Here is an 8151-nt window from a genome sequence, read left to right as displayed (position 1 = left end):
CTGTCTCTGAGGGGGCAGGGAGCCAGTCACAGATCAGGGTTTTGGGACGGCGCCCCCCTTTGGACCTGCCTGCGTGTTGCGATCAGACTCAGACGATCAGCTGTTTCTCCTGTTTTCAGTCGCTCGTGTTTGGCTTTGGGTGATCTGTTTTTGGAGTCTGTACCTCTTTTCAGAGTTCATCTCTGTTCATCTCCAGTGTTTTTCCTGGCGCAGAGGTGTGCTCACACCTGCATGTTTGCACAGAGCATCACTTTGACAAGCAGCATATTTTCACCTATTTAGGATTTTTCTCAGAGGAAACTATCAGCACCAAACACTTCCTTTCCAGTAGTTTTAAAATACATAAATATTTTTTGACTAACTTTGAATTGAAATTTTGTTTATTTTGTTTATGTGTGTTGTGAATCTAGAACTTTCTGCATACATACCCAGTCCAAGATCCTGGAAATTTTAAAGAGCTGTCATTTACATGGTGATCTGAAGATGCTCATTAAAGAGGGGGTATAGGGATTTTTTAAAAATCTTTATTTTATCTCCGTAGTATTTCTACTAGGGCTTTCACTTTAATGCGTTAATTAGATTAATATATGACATCCCAAATAAATGCATTATAAAAATTAACATAAAAATCTTTCAAGACCCAGATATTCCTGTTTTCTATAACTATGCAAACACCAAAACTACCTAAGAAGAGTAGACTCTCTTCCTGTTTTTCATCCAAAAAACAGACAAAACGTACTACGCTCGTCGCGGGTGCTCCATCCTTCAATCCTCTCCATGATCTCCGTCATCTTTTCTCACGATGGCGCCGCTCTTTCCGTCTAATCTACCGCAACACATCCTGAGTTGGAGCGTGAGCTGCCTGAACTTTTCGGACTTGCAGCGTCTCGCTGTGTCTCTGTCATCTCACATCTTCTCCTCATATCCATGCTGAGCTCTCATCCAAAGAGAGCACACCGCTCTCACCCACAGTAGTTTACGAGCAGGATTTTGATTCTTCCATAGACGCAGGAAATGGTTGCAATCCAATGGGTGTCTATAGACGTCAATGGCAGCGAACACTGACATTTTATTATATTGGCAAGTTGAAAAAATTGTGGATTTACAAATTTTCTTGTCTCGATGTTTTCATTTGATTAATGGACAAAAATTTTGTAATGTCCTAGGATTCAAATTCTTTATTTAGGGACCTTAAGCAGATTTGGGATTAAAATGCAATTAATTACATTAATTGATTACAAATCTTGTAATTAATTACATGTTTTTTTTAATTGCCTGACAGCACTGATTTCTACACGATTTACACCCCAAAAGAAGGAAAGAAAAACTTTTATTTTAGTCTCTGACTGAAAATCTTCTTTTTCGCTACTGCCTCTTTAAGACTCCCTGTACTACAAACGCCCTTCCCTCTGATTGGAGGTCGGAGCAGGTGGCGGGAGCGTCACGCGTCATCAAATCAATAACGTCATCTCTGATTGGCTGCCGCGACACAGTGTTACACGAATTTGCGTCGAAAGTTCAATATTTTCAACTTGAGTGTAGAGGTGTTTGACATCCCAAACATGCGGACGCTCCAGATGCACCGCGCCAACTGCGTCCATTACGCCACCCGGGGCGATTCTGCATACAAACGTATCTTTGCATTGACTTTGTATGTAATCTGGACACGCTTCTTTGCGAATTTGCGTCCGATGTAGCCGTGGAATAAGAGAGGACAAATGTCTCATTGTGCCTAATGTGAGCTCTGCTCACCTGACAAGTCTGGAATTAAGACTCATATCAAGATGTTAAAAGACAGAAAAAAACGCTTGAGTGGTTCTTAAAGAGTTAAAACAATCATCTAATGTGGTAAATAAAAAGAAATTTGTTCAGTTTTTTTTTTTAAAGACAGTGTTCTTATTTCAAGAAATGTGAATCATGAAAGATATTTTTTACTGTTTATAAACTATATGGCTTATTTTGTCTCTTACTTTCTTGAATAAAGACATTTTTCTGGACTTTTCAGGTGAATGTTACAACTATTAGGGCTTCGTAGATTTTTTTAGAAAATTTTGAAAGTTTGTAAAGTGACAAATCTATGGCTTTGTAAAGTCATTAAAATTTACAACTTTGTGAACTCACAAAAAATTAAAGATGTAGCTGTGCAAAATCAAATTCAAAATTTGCAACTCCATAAAGCCTCACATGCACAATAAAAAATTTGAATTTGTAGATTGTTATCAAGTTTCCCTTTGCACATTTCAATACATCATGAACCCTTATCAACCTGTTCTTCTTCCTTGGACTCTGCAGGAAGGAGGCAGAGCTGATTTTAACCAGACTTATCAGATTATTTCAAGCTTCCAGGTTTTGAAAAGACGGAAGCAGCACACTGATCTGGAGGAGGTGATTATGTTTATCTGACAAGAGATAATCGCAGCAGACAGATGAAAGATTGTACGGTCACATCTCCAGGCTATTCAGATGGGTGATGTGGTAAAAAGAAGACAATACGTCATTTATTTAATTGATCTTTAAAGTGAGATGATTTGAAGAGTGCAACACCTCAGTCACTGGCTGTACAACAATAAAAAGCCAAATTCTCTAAATAAAAAATCGAATACAGTACAATATAAATACATTCAGTTACAAGTTTATAAAGCCATAAATCTATGACTTCATAAACTCCAAAATTTTAAGTTGTCTTTTCTTTGAAATGATTATTTTTAAAACTTAAACTAACCCTAATATGCTTTTGTAGAATGTGGCTCAAATTGCCATTAGTCAAAAGAGTGTGTAATGAAGACGAAAGACAGATATATGTCACACTATAACGATTTAATTTGTTTACAGTATTTCCAGAGAGAAATATTTACATATAGTTTTGATGAGTGTTTAAATATCAGGAGGTTAAAGGTAATTTTTTTTCCGACAGCACCTCTTATCTGTGACCATAGTTAAGTTTCACTTTCTCTACTCTTCTTGCGCCGTGAGTACAGGACTTGTGACGCTTGTGACGTAAACCCCAAAGAAACTGTTTACAATGGGGAGTGAAGAAGATGCAAGCTAACTTTAATTACTTTAGATCACGTTATCAGGCACTGAACACCAGTGGTTGAGCCTCCATCAGCGCGTATTGCTATTTGGGCTGCAGAATTGTACTAACGTTGCACCTGATTATAAGTTGCCGGACCAACCAAACTTTGAAAAGACGCTTGATTTGATTTCAGTTCCTGCAGTGGTGTCTGGCACAGCAGTGAAAGGAGGTACAAAAGTTAAGTGGCTAATTAGCCTTTAGCTCCGGCTGTATCTCTTGTTTATCTTTCTTCTGCTCTTCTGTCCTTTTTCTGTCTGACAGTTAGGCTCCAGTGTCCACCATCACTACAAAATTAATCACAGAAATTGTTTTTAGCAGAGAAAATCACAGATCTCTGTTTTATCTCGACTAAACTTCATCGGCCTGCGTGGTGTTGTCTCATCCAAGTGTGGATTACGATCAGGCAAATACAGTGGAGAAAACAGGTATTGCACGTGTCAGCTTTTTTCTCATTACATTTATTTTCAAAGCTGCAGTTCAAACAAAATTTCTCCCAGACATTGGTATTAACTCAAATAATCCACACGTGAAAAGAAATCACAACGTTCAGGTCCATAAATAATGATTATGGTGAATTAAGTACGATAACACAGGAAAAAAGTATTGAACACACCATGGAAAGGCTGTATACTTTGGCAAGGAAATGCACCATACCACCTGAAATCTGTCAGTAATTATTACTTGAACTTCCAATTAGTGCAAACCAACATCAGCTGGGCTAGAGCAAATTGATGGTCCTATAAAAAAGGTGTTTTTTTCACCAAGCAGTTAAATAGCACACACCTCATGATGGGTAAAGGCAAAGAGCTCTCTGAAGACATTCACAACCTGATTGTTGCTCAGCATCAGAATGGAACTGGTTACAGACTTATATCAAAGCACCTGAATATTCCAGTCAGCACCGTTGGGGCCATTATTCACAAGTGGAAGAAGCACCACCTTACCATCAACAGGCCACGCACAGGAGCTCCTTGAAGATTTCTGACCAGGGAGTCAGAAAGATAGTCAGAAGAGGACTCAACCAGCCAAGGACCACCCTGAAAGTGCTCCAGAAAGACTTGGAGGCAGCAGGTACAATTGTTACAGAGAAAACAACAGGCAATGCACTCCACCGCCATGGCCTCTATGGACGCTCAGCCTGCAAGACTCCATTCCTCAAGAAAAGGCATGTTGAAGCTGGTTTAAAGTTTGCTAAACAGCATCTTGACAAGCCTGTAGAATACTGGGAGAATGTTGTCTGGTCAGATGAGACCAAAACTGAACTTTTGGGCTGTCATACTACAGACCATGTTTGGAGGAGAAATGGCTCTGCACATCAGCCAAAAAACACTACACCAACAGTGAAGTTTGGAGGTGGAAGCATCATGGCATGGGGTTGTTTCTCATCTCATGGTGTTGACAAACTTCATATAACTGACGGAGCAATGAATGGAGCCATGTATGGGGAAATTCTTGATCTGAATCTGCTGTCATCCACCAGGATGATGAAGATGAGACGTGGCTGGACCTTCCAGCAGGACAACCATCCAAAGCACACGGCAAAGTTGACTCTCAAATGGTTTGAAAGAAAGAAAATCAATCTGTTAGAATGGCCTAGTCAATCACCTGACTTCAATCCAACTGAGCATTTGTAGAAAGAAGTGAAGAAAAGGGTTCACCAGAGGGCACCAAAGAATATTCCAGATTTAAAGACAACCTGTGCAGATGGGCCAAAATCACACCTGAGCAGTGTGGGCCATTAGTTCAAACATACAAGAAGCTTCTGGAAGCTGTCATTGCAAACAAAGGCTTCTCCACTAAGTATTAGATGAGTCTCAGTTAGCGTTTTCAATACTTTTTTTCCTGTGTTATCGTACTTAATTCACCATAATCATTATTTATGGACCTGAACGTTGTGATTTCTTTTCATGTGTGGATTATTTGAGTTAATACCAATGTCTGGGATAAACTTTGTTTGAACTGCATCTTTGGAAATAAATGTGATGAGAAAAAAAGTCTCACTTTCTGTATTTTTAGAAAACCTCGATTTGTCAACAAGATTTTTTCAAAGATTAATGTAAAAATGATTCCTGCAGTTTAGTGATGAAGACAGATATTTGGTTCAGTATCTTGCATGGGAATGATTTCTGCCAGTAATGTAACAATGCAGCACTCCACAATGACTCAACATAAAACGCCGCTGGTCCTCCCTTTTGTGCAGCGAGAGTGTGTGTGTTACTGTGTGAATGGATGACTCAGAAACTGGATGAGTCAACGTGTGTGTGTGTGTGTCACTGCATCATGAGCCTTTTCACAATGAAGTGACTGAGAACATACAGAGGGGAGCGATCTACATGGGGGTAGTGTCACATGTCTGTGAGGAGCTTAGATCACGACCGTGTCTCATAAAAACAGGAAATCTGCTCCATCGGGACACGCGTCGTTAAATGTTTCCAAACATTTCATAAATCTCATCTTTCTCTAAGAACACATCAATGGGGAGGTTCTTCTGTGGGCTTCGAAGAAATTGTGTAAGCGTCTATGTTAGCATCATGTGGTATTCTTACTTAATGCTAAGTTTTGCTAATTTTGGAAGCGTTTCCTGTTTGTGTCCTCGGTGGTTATTTCTGTGGCATGTGAGCTGAGTCACTTCCATGGTTACTTCATCCTTCGGTATCTCCCACAGTCCACCCGGGTCTCAGGACCAAACAGCGCTTCCTGATTTGCATGTTATCCCACTGCTCCTTCTGGTTTTCGCTCACACACACACTCTCACACACACACATTTTTTCTTTCCAACCTGGGACATACTGTAGATAAGAGCGACTTTCAGTTTCAGGAGTCCCGGATGAATCATCAAAGCGTCTCCCCGGGGGCCAGCTGACACAAAATGAAACGATGAGTTTCTGGAGCCGCAGGTGCTTTGGGTTGAAAAAAAAAAAAAGTGAAAGCTCGTGGAGAATTTGCCAGGAGCACAGGGACACTTAGTCTTCATTTTTTTAAAAACTCTGCAGCACATGTCAACCCGACATGATATGAATCACTCAAACATGCTAACAGACAACGTTTGAGGCTCTACAAAGTGCAAAATGATTTAATTCAGACACATTTACAGACGAAATGTTCTCCAGCACCAGACTGGAGAGATGCCAGAGGTCACGTGTGTCTGTCCCTCTCACCTCCTCAGCTAAGATGATCCAGAGCCTTCTTTTCGTAACGGGTGGAGAGCATTGGGCCAAAGGTTGAAACGCCAGAGGCCTCTTTTGTCTTTTTCGAGGGGTGCAGATGTTTCTGTAGAGATGGTGTCGTCAGAGCAGAGTTTAAACTGACAGAAATAATCCTCAAACTCGTGCTGTCAGGCGATTAAAAAATTAATCGAAATAATAACAGGACTTCCAATTAATTAATCAAAATAATCGAATTTTAATCTCATATCTGCTTAAGGTCCCCAGATAAAGGATCTGACATTTTTATCAACTGGCCAATATTAAAATTCCTTTGTAACCATTTACTGTAGAAGTAAATTGTGTTTTTCAGGGGGGAAGAGGCTTGTCAATCAAAACCCTGCTCGTAAACTACTGTGGGTGAGAGTGGTGCTCTCTTTGGACGAGAGCTCAGCATGGATACGAGGAGAAGATGTGAGATGACAGAGGCAAAGCGTGACGCTGCAAGTCAGAAAAGCTCAGGCAGCTCACGCTCCAACTAAGGATGTGTCGCGGTAGTTCAAAGAGAAAGAGCGGCCCAATCGTGAGGAAAGATAATGGAGATCATGGAGAGGATCAAGAAACATAACAAACATGATCAAAAAAGGATGTTTTGTCTGTTTTTTGTGGGTCAAAACAGGAAAAGAGACATAAAAGAAGAGAGTCCACTCTTCTTAGGTGGTTTAGGTGTTTACAAAGTCAGAGAAAACAAGATTATTTGAGTCTTGAAAGATTGTCTGTTAATCTAATTAACGTGTTAATTGACTGCTCTAACTCAAACATTTTTGTTGCATTAAAGCAGAGAATTTACTCTGCCCTCTGTTTGGAGGAAGTCCACTCAATTTAGTCAAGCACAACCAAAAACACAGAACAAGAAATTGCCAAATGATATCAAGCTGTTTTGAAAAAGTGGACCTTAGGCTGTGTTTGAGGAGATTTATGGATCAGTGAATGTGGGACTCTCTAAGAATTGGATCCATATTTCAGAGGGATCTTTTGAGCTGTTAATCACCCAGATTTCATTCAAGGTTTTTTTTGTTTTAGAAAGGAAGCTCATCTTCTCTTATTTAAGTAACATTTGGCTTTTTTTCTCTTGGCCAAATAGTTGAAGAGTTACGGTAAAGGCAACACTTTGCATCACTTGTCTCCTGTGATTGGGACGCCATTGCACATGGATCCCAGTGCATCATTGTAAAGCTTGAAAAGTTACTGTGATATGGTTTTAGAAAGTTACAGCTATGGTGTACGATTTGGAAGCTTTGTACATCTTAATAACACCGTTTATAGGGCTGTTATAGTCCTATGGTCCAATCTACACATTATAAAGACCAAAAAGAACGAAAAAAAATCCATTCAGTATATCCGCTGCAAAGCTGCATACTAGTTGACCAATCCCCTGTCTCCCTCGCTACCGCACCGTCATGCCCATGGTCCCACCTCCTCCTTGCCCACTACCCCTCTCACGTCAGCTAGCTGCTCAGCTACCGAAGCGTCATGGAGCCAGAGAAAACTGAAACCAGGAAGCTGTTACTGTTACCCTCCTCAGGGAAGCGAAGAAAATGAAAAAGTTTCAAGGAAAAGGCTGAAGCAAGGAGGAATTATGAGCGATACAGGTGCCAACAGAGGCTGAATATTGGAGAAATGTACCTTGATGATTCACAAGTGGAAGAAGCACCACCTTACCATCAACAGGCCACGCACAGGAGCTCCTTGAAGATTTCTGACCAGGGAGTCAGAAAGATAGTCAGAAGAGTACTCAACCAGCCAAGGACCACCCTGAAAGTGCTCCAGAAAGACTTGGAGGCAGCAGGTACAATTGTTACAGAGAAAACAATAGGCAATGCACTCCACCGCCATGGCCTCTATGGACGCTCAGCCCACAAGACTCCATTC

Source organism: Halichoeres trimaculatus, unplaced genomic scaffold (genome assembly GCF_033239565.1).
Source record: "Halichoeres trimaculatus isolate MK-OKI-2021-1 unplaced genomic scaffold, fHalTri1.1 fHalTri1_scaffold_10, whole genome shotgun sequence".
Classification (NCBI taxonomy): Eukaryota; Metazoa; Chordata; class Actinopteri; order Labriformes; family Labridae; genus Halichoeres; species Halichoeres trimaculatus.
This window is presented reverse-complemented; position numbering follows the sequence as displayed.